The following is a 17,021-nucleotide window of genomic DNA, read 5'->3' on the forward strand; positions in this document are numbered from 1 at the left end:
TTCTGAAAGAGATGGGAATACCAGACCACCTGACCTGCCTCTTGAGAAACCTGTATGCAGGTCAGGAAGCAACAGTTAGAACTGGACATGGAACAACAGACTGGTTCCAAATAGGAAAAGGAGTACTTCAAGGCTGTATATTGTCACTCTGCTTATTTAACTTCTATGCAGAGTACATCATGAGAAACGTTGGGTTGGAAGAAGCACAAACTGGAATCAAGATTGCCGGGAGAAATATTAATAACCTCAGATATGCAGATGACACCACCCTTATGGCAGAAAGTGAAGAGGAACTATAAAGCCTCTTGATGAAGGTGAAAGAAGAGAGTGAAAAAGTTGGCTTAAAACTCAACATTCAGAAAATGAAGATCATGGCATCTGGTCCCATCACTTCATGGGAAATAGATGGGGAAACAGTGAAAGCAGTGTCAGACTTTATTTTTGGGGGCTCCAAAATCACTGCAGATGGTGACTGCAGCCATGAAATTAAAAAGACACTTACTCCTTGGAAGAAAAGTTATGACCAACCTAGATAGCATATTGAAAAGCAGAGACATTACTTTGCCAACAAAGGTCCATCTAGTCAAGGCTATGGTTTTTCCTGTAGTCATGTATGGATGTGAGAGTTGGACTGTGAAGAAGGCTGAGCACCGAAGCATTGATGCTTTTGAACTGTGGTGTTGGAGAAGACACCTGAGAGTCCCTTGGACTGCAAGGAGATCCAACTAGTCCATTCTAAAGGAGATCAGCCCTGGGATTTCTTTGGAACGAATGATGCTAAAGCTGAAACTGCAGTACTTTGGCCTCCTCATGCGAAGAGTTGACTCATTGGAAAAGACTCTGATGCTGGGAGGGATTGGGGGCAAGAGGAGAAGGGGACAACAGAGGATGAGATGGCTGGATGGCATCACTGACTTGATGGACGTGAGTCTGAGTGAAGTCCAGGAGTTGGTGCTGGACAGGGAGGCCTGGCATGCTGCGATTCATGGGGTCGCACAGAATCAGACACGACTGAGCGACTGAACTGAACTGAACTGACATAACATAAGAAATCCCCACGTAATAGGAATTAAAATCAATATATGAGTTTTCTCATACAGTGTGATTTACTACCGAAAAGCAACCACCACCCCACAACCTGAATTGCTCATGAATCCAGACTGAATAAGGCAGGCAGAATAATGTCTTATTTTAAGCCTCATTCAGAGAGAGAGAGATTTGTATGAATCATGTCTCTGTGAAATGAAGCAATATGTTCTGGCCTCTTTATTTCCTAGTACTTGTATTTATTAACAAGAGAGATAAGAATGGCATATATTGTAAGCATCTTTTTAAAAAATTCCTCACTCAAAATATCTGGTATTAAACTCTAGTTCATGGCTGAAGGTCATGGATTATAGTTTATGCTTAATTTACACATGAAGGCAGAGCTGAGGTCTCTATGGAAGGCTATTAAACACTATAAGCAAACACAGAGATGGGGATATTGAAAAATATCAGTTATTACCAGATATTTGCAACTATCTGGGAAGTTTAATGGATGATCTTTATGAAAATGTAACTCCAAACAACTGATCCACTTGAGGAGATAATTCAATTGGGAAAATAAGTAAGATTTGGTTAATTTACATTATTTACAACATATTCTTTCAGTTACTTTGATAACTTCTGCCTCCTTAAGATTATTATTTACAATTCTGAAACACCATTCTTTTTTGACATTTAAATATTAAGCAAAATATGCAAAATAATATTTGCAAAGTATCTTGCAAGTACAAAAATAAGACACATACATATTCAGTTCAGTTCAGCCCCTCAGTCGTGTCTGACTCTTTGAGACCCCATGTACTGCAGCACACCAGGCCTCCCCGTCCATCAGCAACTCCCGGAATCCACCCAAACCCATGTTCATTGAGTCAGTGATGCCATCCAGCCATCTCATCCTCTGTTGTCCCCTTCTCCTCCTCCCCTCAACCTTTCCAAGCATCAGGGTCTTTTCAAATGTGTCAGCTCTTCTCATCAGGTGGCCAAAGTATTGGAGTTTTAGCTTCAACATCAGTCCTTCCAATGAACACCCAGGACTGATCTCCTTTAGGATGGACTAGTTGGATCTCCTTGCAGTCCAAGGGACTCTCAAGAGTCTTCTCCAACACCATAGTTCAAAAGCATCAATTCTTTGGCACTCAGCTTTCTTTATAGTCCAGCTCTCACATCCATACATGACTGCTGGAAAAACTATAGCTTTGACTGGACAGATCTTTGTTACTAGTAAAGTAATGCTCAAAATTCTCCAAGCCAGGCTTCAGCAATACGTGCACCATGAACTTCCAGATGTTCAAGCTGGTTTTAGAAAAGGCAGAGGAACCAGAGATCAAATTGCCAACATCTGCTGGACCATCGAAAAAGCAAGAGAGTTCCAGAAAAACTTCTATTTCTGCTTTATTGACTATGCCATAGCCTTTGACTGTGTGGATCACAATAAACTGTGGAAAATTCTGAAGGAGACACACACATAATATAGCCAAATATTAATATGGCCTATCTTTGTGTGGAGAACAGTTAACAACATTTTTATGACATATTAATAATATGATTCTTTAAAATTCATAATCTGTCCTATTAATTCTAAAAAATATTACATTATTTGAGAGAGAAACATTAGAAAATATCCTATTACCTAAAATAAATCTATAATATTAAATATAGTTTAACTCATTATATAGAATACAAATCTATACTATTAATAGTTACATTTTATATCCAAAATTATGCACATTTTCATAAGAAAATGCAGCAATCAAAAATGTATTTCAAACAAAATGTATACTTTGCATTATAAAAATCATGAAAATCCTATAGGTATGGATGTATACACATTAGACTTCCCTGGTAGCTCAACTGGTAAAGAATCCACCTGCAATGGGAGACCCCTGGTTGATTCATGGGTCAGGAAAATCCCCTGGAGAAGAGATAGGCTACCCACTCCAGTATACTTGGGCTTCCCTGATGGCTCAGTTGGTAAAGAGTCTGCCTGCAATGTGGGAGACCTGGGTTCAGTCCCTGGCTTGGGAAGATCCCCTGGAGGAGAACATGGCAACCCACTCTGATATTTGTGCCTGGAGAATCTCCATGGATAGAGAAGCCTGGTGGGCTACAGTCCATGTGGCCACAGAGTCAGAAACACCTAAGCACAGCAGCAGAATATGTATATATATTCCCATCACTGAGTCTGATCTATATTTTGTCAAATATTATTTTAGGATTATTCTACACTTGAATTTAGATAGTAAGTGAAAGTCTTTTACTTTGAGATAAATCATCTATTTTGAGGAACTAAAGGATTTATATTTTCTTCTTTTTTGTAGCAAAATCAGTTGTAGTTTATTTATTCCTTGATCATATATACTTAATGTCAAACCCAGTTAAAATAGCATGAGTTTGTATATATATATAAACACATATGTTTTCCCCAATACTTACAATGTTACTTCACAAACAGATCACACAGTGACTTGCTTTTCAGACTGTAAGACTTGCCATGTAGACTATAAGGCTGGACTTTACACTATGTTGTATTTAGATCTATATATTCTTTTCACTTAAGTAAAATAATAGCAGTTCACAAATACACAAAAAAAAATCTCTAGGTACTTGATTAAAAGAAATCTAGAGTTGTAGGATACGAGGCTAGGTATATAGTTCTGAAAGGAGTTTGCAGTATGTGATTGTTCTTATTTTCCTATAACTGCCTTTTTGTTTTTGTTTAGTCGCTGAATCATGTCCAGCTGTTTTGCATCCCCATGGGCTGTAGCCCACCAGATTCCTCTCTCCATGGGATTTCCCAGGCAAAAACACTGGAGTGGGTAGCCATTTCCTTCTCCAGAGGATCTTCCTGGCCCAAGGATTGAACCTGTGTCTCCTGCATTAGCAGGTGGATTCTTTAACTGTCTTTTACTTTTTAACATATTATTACCTTTTATACCTTGAGGCCAAGTATTTTGAGAGCTAGGTCTCCCCCAGGTTTAGCCTTCAATACAGGCAGGATCACTCTCCCTCCAGATTTTTCAGTGTGTTTTTACTCTGTAAAAAGTTTTCTTTTTTTTTTTTTTTTTAAACAAAGGAGATTATTAGTGAAAAGTGAAATCAAGGAAAACGCATTGAGAGGAAAATAAAGAAGGAACCACTGAAGGCAAGCTGTTGTTGGAGGCTTGGCTTTTACGCATTCTGACTGATTTTCCCATTAGCAGGAGAGAATCAGCAACAGAGGGAGTGATGAGAAGACAGTCACTGGCGTCAGAGACGAATGACCTTCAAATCATTAACCTCCCTTCCCAGAACCTTTTATTGCACCAACCTCTTCTTATGGAATTTTTCATCTCCATGTTTCTAAGTGTGTAGATAAGCGGGTTGAGCATGGGGACAATAATTGTGTAGAAGAGCGTAAACACTTTATCTTCTGGTAATGTTGTGGCAGGTCTAATGTAAACAAAGATGACAGGTGTGAAAAAGAAGATCATGGACTGTGATGTGGGAACTACAGGTTGAAAGTGCTTTATGGTGGCTTTCTGCAGAATATTTGCACACATTATACAGAATCAAAATGTAGGAGGCCATCAAAACCACAAAGAGCACCAGTCCCATCAAGCCAGAATTGGCAATGACAAAAAAGCCAATTTTGTGTGTATCATTGCAGGCTAGTTTCAACAAAAGATATGCATCACAGAAATAGTGATCTATTTCACTGGGGCCACAGAAAGGTAAAACAATCGCAAGAAGAAAGAGACCAAGAGAATGAAGAAGTCCCCCTGCACACGATGCTATGAGAATTGAGTGACGTTTTTGCCTGTTCATGGTGATGGCGTTGTGGAGACGTTTGCTGACGGCCGCATAGCGGTCACAGGCCATCCCTGTGAGGATGAAGACCTCAATCCCCCTCCAAAGAAGTGGGTGGTGAAAAGCTGTGTCATGCAGTTTTTATAGGAAATGGCCTTTTTCTCCATCAGTAAGTCAGTCATGAGTTTGGGTGTCACAGTGGAGGTGTAGAAGAGATCTGAGAGTGCAAGGCAGTTAAGGAAGAAGTACATGGGCTGGATGATTAGCTGACTGTGTGTAATAGAAATCACAATGATCAAATTCCCCAACCAAATAGCCAGGTAACAGAATAAGAAAAATAAAAAGCAGAGGATCTGGACTTTCTTGGCCATAGAAAGTTCTAAGAGGATAAATTCAGTAACATTATTTCTATCTTCCATGATCTGATGTTCAAGAAAGTTATCTGAAATGACAAAACCAATGAAACGAATCATTGATGAGAAAATGGAAACCTAATATCTACTTAAAATGGCACCAATGGTTTTTAAAGACAAGTTATTTTGAGACCCACTGAAATCATTTTCATTTGATACGAGTCTTTTGAATATCTAGTACTAATATTCTTCTAAGAGCTAAGAATACAGTGACAAATTAGACAAAGTTCCAGTTTTTATATAGTTTAAATTATTTTGTGAGGAAGCAAGGAATTATATTTGTCAAGAATTAAAAAAAAAAGAGATAATCTTAATAGTGTTAAGTAGGGTGACATATAATGTGCCAATTTAGGATGTAAAATAGAGGTAACTATAGAATTTGCTTGATTAAGTGGTTTCTAATGAAATCACAAAATTGGTGTAGGGTGTGTGGGTGGGTTTTGCAGTGCTGGCACAGAGTCAATGTTAAATAAATATCAATTAAATAAAAATCTGGAAAGTGAACAATGTGCTATAATTTTGAAGGAATAATACAATAAATAATCATCCTTTAGTCAGGTAATTCACGATAAAACTGAAGAACAAATCATTTTTATGAGTGGACTCATAATCCTTTTTGACTTTTAAGTTAGTTAAGTTGCTCAGTAGTATCTGACTCTTTGCGACCCCGTGGACTGTAGCCCACCAGGCTCCTCCGTCCATGGGATTCTCCAGGCAAGAATACTGGAGTGGGTTGCCATTTCCTTCTCCAGGAGCTCTTCCTGACTCAGGGATCAAACCCGAGTCTTCTGCATTGCAGGCAGATGCTTTAACCTCTGAGCCACCAGGGAAGCCCTTTTGACTTTTAAGAGGAAATAATTCCTTCATGTGAAATACTCCATGAAACTTTCATATTTCTTAAACTTTATTTGTAGCATCTCTAGGTTAATATATTTACAACTCTGCTTTTCCTATTTATCTATATTTATCTTGCAAGATTATTTCCTCTTTCAAAATAAATTAACATTCAGAAGTTATTTGAGTTACATCTTATCACACTGTAATTATAGTTGCCTAGTTTAGAAATAATATACTGAGAAATGGGCTCCTCTAATTCCAAAATAGTTCCCCCAAACACAATACAATAAACAAGATGTAGCACTTCTTCCCTTAATTTCTTAGAGAATTCACCCACACAATCTGCATGACTATATAGAGGAATCTCTTTGGTTCTCTAAAATAGAAGCAGTTATACCTGTATTTATGTAATCATCTGGTAAATACACTGTGTAAGTAGGCAAAATAGCTAGTTTTTTCCTCCCACTTTGTTGCTTAATTGCTCATTCCCTAGGATCCCAGGCTCCCATTCATAAAATAAAAGAAATTAGATAATCTCTGAAGATCTCCCCAGATTCCAATAATGTGTGACTTCTGATTCTCCATGAATTTGGGGAAGACATCTGTTTACCTCTCTCCTGCCTTCCCTTCTCTGCTTGATACATTGAAACTATAAAAAGTAACAAATACAGTGGCAATTTCATTACAATTCCTATGCCTCAGTTTACTTCTCTGTAAAATCAAAGTAAAGATAATGTCTCTTTATATGGTGATTTTTTGAATAATTAGTTTCTAAATATGAAATTTATTAAAGCAATATCTGGAAAGTACTATATATTTAATAGTTATTGGCCATCCTCAACAATTACCAAGGGCTTCTGTGGTAGCTCCGATGGTAAAAATCTGCTTGCCATGAAGGAGACCAGGGTTAAATCCCTGGGTTGGGAAGATCTCCTGGAGAAGGGAATGGCTACACACTTCAATAAATATTTTTGCCTGGTGAATTCCATGGACAGAGGAGCCTGGTAGGCTACCATCCACGGGGTCACAAAGAGTCAGATACAACTGAGCAAATAACACACACATGATTACTAACTATAAGATCAAGGCCCCAGAGAAAATGTAAGTACACCATCTCAGGAACTGTACCTTGTACTATCCTTTCCTGAACAAGATAGGAAATATTATTAATATTAATATCAGAAACTTCAGAGATAAGAGTTGTGTTCAGACACAGCTCTGATACTCAAATGCAAGAGTCTTCACCTCCTTAAATACTTTTTCCTTCTTCCTTAAAATAAGCATGCAGTGCCTAATTCACAGGATTACTGTGGAATGTAAATACGCTTACATATATAGAACTTGATGCTCAAAAACATGTTAGTTTCCCCTCCTTCCTCTTGGAACCCCCATAGTGTTATAAATTTAGGAGGTCCTCACACTATTTGAGTGGTAGTAGATTCTAGTAATTAAGGTTATGAGTTCTGGACCTACATAGAATGAGATACTGGCTCCAAAATTCACTTGGAGCATAATCACAGATAAAATATATAACCTCAGCTTCTTCATCTATAAAATGAATAATACTGTAATTAACTCTGAGATCTGCTGTAAAGATATGATGAGTTCACTTATATAACAGCTTAAGAAAGAAACTGGTATATATTAAGATAAAACATTTAGTAAATATTCATTGTCATTGACATTATATTTGTCCTATCAATGGGTACACTGTATTATTCTTACTATGTATTTTGAATCGCTTATTTAAAATATGTAATATTGTAACATGGGATAAATATGGATAAGACATAGAAGAGTTTCCCTGCCGTAAACAATCTGCTCTTTCTTACCTGAAGGCTGGGGTTGCTCACTGTGGGGAAACATCCTGTCATTAAGCCAAATCGTTCTCTTTGGTCTGGGTTGAGCTGACTTTCCACATTTCTGAAGATAAATGTACTGCTTATTTCAGCCAGTTAATACTTTTGTTTTCTTTATTTTGAATTAATTAACCTTATTGATGGACAGAGAGGCCTGGCGTGCTGCGATTCATGGCGTCCTAGAGTCGGACACGACTGAGCGACTGAACTGGACTGAGCGACTGAACTGAACTGAACTGATCTGAATTAGACAGATTATTTATGTTCCCCTTTGATAATTTTTCTTCATCTCAACTAAGGAAAAAGAAACCTACCACTTAAATACTATCCATTCAAATAGCTTCTTTGAAAATTTCATCATATATTTTTGCTTCTGCATAATCTTAGAAGCATACTGGTATTTTGATTTTAATTTTTTTAAAATATATCTTCAGTTCCTTCACTGCAATACTGTCCACTTATCTGCTGGGTCAGTGCATTCTTCTTCATATTAAACTTTTTTCCATAATGGAATCCAAAGAGCTAATAATATGATTAAAATTTTGAAATATGAAAAGACAAATAAATCTAGCAATATTTTGAGAGCTGCTGAGAGACATGGCACTGATAATTTTAAGGGCTCATGTACAAATCACAAGTCATGATAGTTGAAGCCAGGTTTTCCCAAATAGTAAAAATAGCATTTTAAAGTTTCTGAAATTTTTCAAAGGTTAGTTAGAAGGCTTATATCATAAATACAATCAGAATGATTCAAATATTCATTTTAAGGAAAATCACTATTATAATTATGAACTGGATTTAACTTATCAGCTGCTTAACTCATCAGACAGATTTCTTATAAGATGAGGCTTCACACCTAAGATAAAGTCAGAATTTTAAAAACTGGAATTTCCATGCAGTAATCCATCTCTAATTGCATAAAATCTTACAAGAGAACTTGTGAGTTCCACTGTTACAGATATGTTTGGTAAATTGAACTAATTTTGATATTTTTTTTAGCATGCGGTTTTTCCACTTCTAAAAAATAAATATGTGTCTCTCTGATATTTTGCCTTTGTCTCTATAGAAAAGTGACATATATACATATATATGCATCAGTTCAGTTCAGTAGCTCAGTCGTGTCTGACTCTGTGACCCCACGAATCACAGCACGCCAGGCTTCCCTGTCCATCACCAACTCCCGTAGTTCACTCAGACTCACGTCCATCAAGTCAGTGATGCCATCCAGCCATCTCATCTTCTGTCATCCCCAATCCCTCCCAGCATCAGAGTCTTTTCCAATGAGACAACTCTTTGCATGAGGTGGCCAAAGTACTGGAGTTTCAGCTTTAAAATCATTCCTTCCAAAGAAATTCCAGGGCTGATCTCCTTCAAATTGACTGGTTGGATCTCCTTGCAGTCCAAGGGACTCTCAAGAGTCTTCTCCAACACCATAGTTCAAAAGCATCAATTCTTCGGTGCTCAGCCTTCTTCACAGCCCAACTCTCACATCCATACATGACCACAGGAAAAACCATAGCCTTGACTAGACGGACCTTTGTTGGCAAAGTAATGTCTCTGCTTTTAAATATTCTGCTTGATGTTAAATTGGCATTTAAGGAGAATTCTGACAAAACGTGTAATATAGAAAAGGTCTCAATATCTCTAAAAATATAGAAATTTCCCATCAGTATACTTTGCCAAAGATGTAAATCATAGCTTCAATTTCTCAATTTCTACCTAATAAATAAATATGCCAAAGTTCTTAATTATATTTCCCTATTGCATCAACATCCAAAGCACTGAGATCAGACATGGGACATGGAGACTATGAGGAAATGGAGTATATAATGACTATGGACATGGAGTATATAATGCTCATTTGTCAGGACAGGGCAGAATCAGTTAGCTGAGGGAGACTGAAGTGAGCTGCCATGGGAAATACTGAGAACCCTACAGCTAGAATTAAAAGTTCAGCGAGTAGACCCAGGATTTAAGACTATTCTTCCTGGGGAGGGAAAAAAATCAGCTTGTTAGTGCATTATAATTTCTGGCTGATGCCTGGAAAAGACTCCTATGCTTTTTTTTTTTTTTCCAGGAAGCTCACATACCCCCATGGGGCATCTGTGCCTCTCTTGCAGATGTGCAGACAATTTCCCAATTTATCTTTATAAGGCGAACTCCTTTGTAAAAAGATATGCTTTTTTTCTGATTGAATTTTCCATATGTATATTTCAGAAAATATATTTTAGAATGACCTATAACAAAAATAAAATGGTCCCATAAATTTATTCATATAAAAATATTTACTATGTCCTAATTCTAAAAGGTCTGACTTGGACAAAACTTACTATGGATAATGCATTTGTTGTTGTTCAGTCGCTAAGTTATGCCCCACTCTTTTGCAAACCCACAGAATGTAGCCTGCCAGGCTCCTCTGTCCATGGAATTTTCCAGCAAGAATATTGGAGTGGGTTTCTGCAATATGTTTCCTTCTCCAGGGGAACTTCTTGACACTGGGATCAAACTCACATCTCCTGCATTGGCAAGTGGGTTCTTTACCATAGAGCCACCAGAGAAGCCCTAGAGAATGTATTTAGTGGTGAACAAAACAGCCTTTGTCCTCAGTGAGGCTGGAGACTAAGGAAAGAGACAGACAATGAAATAAACAAGAAAGTAAGCAAATGTATAATTCCAAATAGTGTATTTTGAATAAATGAATAGGAAGTTGTGGGTCATTTCTTTTTAATCTATACAAATTTTAATCTATAGAAGTTTTAGTCAAGTGTAAATCTTGGATATTCTTACATTATACAGACATTTATTCCTTAGTTGCCTCTTGAATTTTACTTTATGTAATTCCATAAGACAATTGTATTTTCTAATCCATTTTTTTACCTGCAAATGTGGTATTTATATTTGTTGAAAAGTTGAAATCATATGACTGAATTCATATTTTTAAAAATTTACTTAATCTTTATTGTTTGTCTAAAAGCTTCTAAGATCTTTTCATGTACCATTGAATTTTTTAAAACAGTCAGTGGGTATCTGTGAATGGATCTATTTCTATAGTTTCTTTAAAGTTTACCATTTGTAAAAGGATACATTTTAAAAGAGAATATTATTGAATTTTATGCAAATGATGAATGGACACATGTCAAAGATTCTATTGAATTTATTATTAATATTTAATGTAGAAACCAGTAAGATGTTACCATCAGTTCAGGCAACAGTTCACCACATATTTATCGTCAGTAAGGGGTGCTAAAATGAATTTATAAGTTGATGCAAAACTAGTCAAGTATCCAAAGGGCTGTCATTACTTGCATTTCACCTGACACAATTTGAATTTCTATGGCCGGACATTGTTGACATTGATATTATTTTGTGCGAGTCAACTTCTCTATTTTGAGTTGTAAAATGTCTTAGCCAAAAATAATGAAAGATAGGTAATAACCTGAATGCAAGAACTAGTAAGGTCACTCACTAAATTACAGGGAATCTCACTGCTCTTTCTTGGTATTATATGTGCTATTAATGACCCAGCTGAAGAGAGAAATATGGCTGATGCTCTTGAGAAGCTGAGAAGGGAGGAGATCACAGTGCAAAAGTGAAGGAGTTAAATCATAATTCCCTAGTTAATGATTAATATTGACAATGAAGTGTTTGCTTGCTTATCTTATTAAACTATAGTTTATTTACAATGTTGTATTGGTTTTGGGTATATAGTCATGTGATTCAGTTCATATATATGTGTGTTCATATGTATGTATATTTTCCATCTCAGATTACTTTTCATTATAGGTTATTATAAAATATTGAGTATAGTTTCCTGTGCTATACAATAGATCATTGTTGTTTATCTATTTTATATTTGGTAGTCTGTATCTGTTAATCCCAAACTCCCAATTTATCCCTCCCCTCCCCCTTTTTCTTTTGGTGACCATAAGTTTGTTTTCTGTGTCTGTGAGTCTTTTTCTGTTTTGTAAATAAGTCCATCTGTGTAATTTTTTTTTATAAACCACATATAAGTGATTACATATTTGTTTTTCTCTGTCTGACTTACTTTACTTAGTAAGATAATTTATTGGTCCATCTATGTTGCTGCAGACTCCAAGTATTTTAATAATCCACATTCACAACTTTTGTTCCAAGAATAAAAGTAAAACAGAAACATTTGTGTTAATTTTTGAAGTTTTACTTGTCAATAATACAAGTCTGGTTGGTTGGAGGATAGGGCTTCTGACGCAGAGGGAAACTTTGAGGGTTGGCTGATCTTATTAAAGACCCTGCTTATTTCACACCAGAAAGTGATCTTTCACTTTCCTGCTCTGTTATGTTCTCTGACATGTATACTGTGCATGCCCTATCCAGGAGTTTTCAGAGAGCTGTCAAGAAGTAGGTTTAAAACAACAACAAGCAAATATGTTAGGATCTTTCTATAAGAATTTCTAGTACATAATATTTTTAGGTTTATTTGTTGGGCATTTTCAACTGAGTCATAGAACTATGCTATTTTTCTTTTTTATATTATGAACCCATCTTAAGAATCCTCAACATTGACAACTCATTTTTATCTAACCTGGCTCTCTCTACAACTTGAAAATAAATTCTCATGCAAGTGCATCATATCCACGAAGTTTTTTAAAGACTTTTGAGATTCTACCCATTCCTAATCAGTTATCTAGTGGCCTGATCTTGCTCCTAGTCATTTCTGACATTGGGCAAAGGTGCTTAAATTCCTACTGGAAAAACTGCTATTAACTTGAACAGTGCCAAAGATGTGATCATTGACTTTGAGTGATATTCTCCACTTGCCCACTCTAAGAAAAGATTAATTTCACCAGTAATAGGTGCCCATTGCACACTGTGCTGTGCTTAGTCACTCAGTCATGTCCTACTCTTTGTGACCCCCTGGACTGTAGCCTGCCAGGTACCTCTTTCCATGGGGATTCTCCAGGCAAGAATACTGGAACAGATTGTCATGAGCTCCTCCAAGGGATCTTCCCACCCAGGGATTGAACCCAGATCCCCCACATTGCAGGTGGATTCTTTACTGTCTGAGCCACCAGGGAAGCCTAGTAATAGGAGCATGACATTAATATGAGCCCCATTCTCACACTCTCACTGCTGCAAATGAAAGTTATTATCAGAAGGGTTACATTTCCGATGCATAACAGGAGACTGGGCAATAAAATAGCTCATACGTGTTGAGCACTTACTGTGTGACCAAGCAGTGTTTCAGTCCTGCACATACCCTCACTAGACTGTGTGCTAGGCTATTATTATCACTTGATGGATGGTTTGTTAAGCATATGTCCTAGTCCTCATAGTTAGTAAGCAATTCCAGGTCCAGAACACATGCCCGTAACAAATATACACTATCAGGTGCTAGAATTAGCCAGAGTTGCAGTTCACGTTTACACAGACAGAGTTGGGAAAGACAGTTCCTTTGAACAAAAGAAAAGAGATTGATGTGGGACTTAGGTAAGAGTACTGGTGTTGGACATATGAGAAGCTCCAGATCGCCATTGGCTACAAAATTATCAGAGTAGAAAGCTATATTTTTAAGAAATATAGTTGCAGGTCCAAAATTTGGTCTTTTAGAATATTCTTTAAATGATGCAAGTAAAATGTTGGAATTATCTTCTAAATCATTGCTACCTGGGATTGGCTTTATTGACTAAAGTCACATACAAGAATGGGCTGTATAGGTTCTTAGTGTTGATTTGTATTTCATGATGCCTTTGATAGTCTACTGCTAAATATCTAAATTGATTACACAGCCAAAAGATCAGAGGGGAAGAGGGAATATAAATAATAAAACAAGAAAACTAGAAAAGAGCACAGCAGAGTGTGGGTAAATCCAGGGAGTTGTAAGCTTTTGCTCGTACTTAAATCTATATATTGCTAAAACAAAATGAAACAAAAAAGCATATAAGGCAAGCATTATACATTTTAAAGTCTTCATTGTAGAAAATCCATATATTCAACCAAGTTCAGCGGTGAAAATCAGAGGTATCTTTTAGTTCATTTTCTTTTTTACTGCGATATGGCACCAGAATTTCTTTATGTCATTCTTCATCTCCAAGTTTCTCAGTGTGTAGATTAGAGGATTGAGCATGGGAGCAACGATAGTATAAAAAAGAGCAAACACTTTGTCTTCTGGTAAAGTAGTTGCTGGTCGAATGTAAATGAAGAATAAAGGAACAAAAAAGAGGACCACCACAGTGTTGTGGGAACTGCAGGTGGAGAGAGCTTTGCGGCGGTTCTCTACAGAGTAGGACCTGACAGTGGACAAGATCACAGCGTAGGATATCAACAAGACCACAGAAGTCACCAGGCCCAAGAGGCCCGAGTTGGCAATGACAAGGAGACCAATTCTGGTGGTGTCAGTGCAGGCCACTTTCAGCAAAGGATACACATGGGCCACAGTAGGGTAAAAAGATGGCCAGGAGAAACTGACGGAAGGAATGCAGGAACCTCCCAGCGCAGCAAGCAGCAATCATGGCAACGCACTTCTGTCTGGTCATGATCAGAGTGTAGAGCAGAGGTTTGCAGATGGCCACATAGTGGTCATATGCCATCCCTGTGAGGATGAAGACCTCAATCCCCCCAGAGAAGTGCATGGTGAAGAGCTGTGTCATGCAGCCATGGTAGGAAATGATCTTCTTTGCTGTCAGCAAGTCAGCGATCAACTTGGGAGTCGCAGTGGAGGTGTAACAAAGGTCTGCGAGGGAGAGGTGACTCAGAAAGAAATACATGGGCTGCTTCACAAGTTGACTGGAGGTGATAGAAATCACGACAAGTAGGTTTCCAATCAGAATTACAACATAACAAAGTAAGAACAGTAAAAACCAGAGAATTTCAATTTCCTTTTTCTGAGAAAGTCCTAAGAGAATAAATTCTGTGATGTTATTCCTATTTTCCACGACTCAGAGCAGTTTGTAGCCACTTGAAATTAAATAGTTATCAATCTTTACAAATATGTAAATACAATGATGTATATTATTCCTTGTCATGGGCATTTTAAAATGGAAAGCATTCAAAACTTGAAGAAAAAGATTTGATTTTTATTTTGAAAGGCTTTCCTTACATTCTTTTTGTCCCTCTCTGGAAAATATTAATCCCTGATAAACAACTTTGATACCTGATTTAAAAACTAACCATGTAGAATGCAGCATATTTATGCAACCATTCTATTAGCATGTATTATCAAACATAACTGGATAATATGCCCTGGTTGAATTCAAGAAATGGTACTGTAGAAAAAAATCAGTCATCCCTTTCCTATTCTCACTATTTGTTATTGAGAAAATAGACACAGAAATGAAACCTTGAGAGAAAATAAAAAAGCACTTATATGTGGATAATGTTATATGTGAGAAATTTCCTTCCATCTATCCTAGGTGGAAATGTGATAAATAGAAAAAAATCAACCAATTTGGAATCATGAGGTATATCAGTTCAGTTCAGTTCAGTCGCTCAGTCGTGTCTGACTCTTTGCAATCCCATGAATCACAGCATGCCAGGCCTCCCTGTCCATCACCAACTCCCAGAGTTCACTCAAACTCACGTCCATCGAGTCAGTGATGCCATCCAGCCATCTCATCCTCTGTCCTCCCCTTCTCCTCCTGCCCCCAATCCCTCCCAGCATCAGAGTCTTTTCCAATGAGTCAACTCTTCACATGAGGTGGCCAAAGTACTATATACATGGCGAAAATCAGCTATATATCTGTTGTACCTAACTTACAAGTATTATTAATTTACAAATGTGCTTAATTTACAGATAGAATATTATATTTTATAGTCAAAAGGATAACAAGCAAAGTATAATTACCTCTATTTTTTCAAAAGGTATCACCTCAAACTTTAAAAATATTTGTCTTTTACATTCAGTAAGGCAATTGAGGTTAACAGTAGGTTTCACTTGAATTTTAGTCTCATACAGTGTCTTACTCACTTGCATAAATTGGCTTCTTTCTAAGCGATGTACTCAGACTGTTCAACTCTTCCCAGTAATCAGTCATCCTGAAAACGTTTGCTTCTTTCTGTTCCTATATCACATGTCTTAGTATCTCAGGCTGGCTTTTCTCTCTTCCATTCCCATTATTTTTACCTCCTCCTCCTTCTAGTCACTGCTGTAAAGTAATGTAAAACCAGCTCTAATAATATGCTCATAACTATTATGCCTTTGAACAAACCAATACCTTTCTCCTGGCAGAAGTTCAAGAAGCATAGACTAGGGAGAACTACTGAGAATTAATCATCCCACTAAATCACACCAAAATTCTCTATTTCAACTATATAAAACACAAAGCCTTAGTATTTAAAATATTTTATTTCATTTACTCCAAACTTCAGAACCAATATATTCACAATTTATTTTCAAATCTGTAATGCTCCTCTCCTTATTTTTCATTTTCAGTGAAATTGCCATTCAAATCTGTGTACATAAAGTAGGGTTTGGAAGAGAAAAACTGCAAATCTATCTAGTGTATAAGAGTCAACATCAGTGGTCACAAAATGACATTTAAGTATGTAACAACTGAATAGTGAAGAGAGGATATTTGTAGTGGTCAAATAAACCATCTCATTCAACTAACAATTACATTTTAGGCTTTTAAAATAATTCCCAATAATTTAAAAGAGTGCAGGGCTCTATTCTAACTTCTCCCCTAAATTATATTCTTCTGATTTGGTGGGAAACACTGTAAGTTATATATTCAATCACAGATTATTCTTTATTTAATACTTGACTTACTGCATGAATTGATCAATTAACTTATATCTTCTCAGCGTCTTTTCCCTTACTATTTGTCTAAAATCCTACCTCTGAGATTCTTTATCAGATAGCAGGTCAAATCATATTTGAAAAAGACAATGTAAATGCTATTTTGGTAAGTGCATTTGCAGACTAAAAGTGGAAAATCAATGAAATGATTATGAATTACGAAGAAAATAAACAAACGCTTTTAAAATGCAGATTCTTTTGTCTTACAAATACTTGAATATTTCAGACAAATTGAAAATTATTTTAAAAATTTTAATCTTGAAAATGCACTCAGTCTAGGCCATTAGAAAGAGAAGGAATATGTGA

General features: G+C 36.7%; 2 pseudogenes; both read right to left on the bottom strand.

The window, feature by feature from the left end:
• Positions 1 to 3,750: 3,750 nt before the first annotated feature.
• LOC133250049 (olfactory receptor 4P4-like) lies at positions 3,751 to 5,341 on the bottom strand (annotated as a pseudogene).
• Positions 5,342 to 13,946: 8,605 nt separating this feature from the next.
• On the bottom strand, positions 13,947 to 15,951 carry LOC133250019 (olfactory receptor 4P4-like; annotated as a pseudogene).
• Between the last annotated feature and the right edge of the window lie 1,070 nt (positions 15,952 to 17,021).

The sequence above is a fragment of the Bos javanicus genome, chromosome 6 (assembly GCF_032452875.1).
Source record: "Bos javanicus breed banteng chromosome 6, ARS-OSU_banteng_1.0, whole genome shotgun sequence".
Taxonomy (NCBI): Eukaryota; Metazoa; Chordata; class Mammalia; order Artiodactyla; family Bovidae; genus Bos; species Bos javanicus.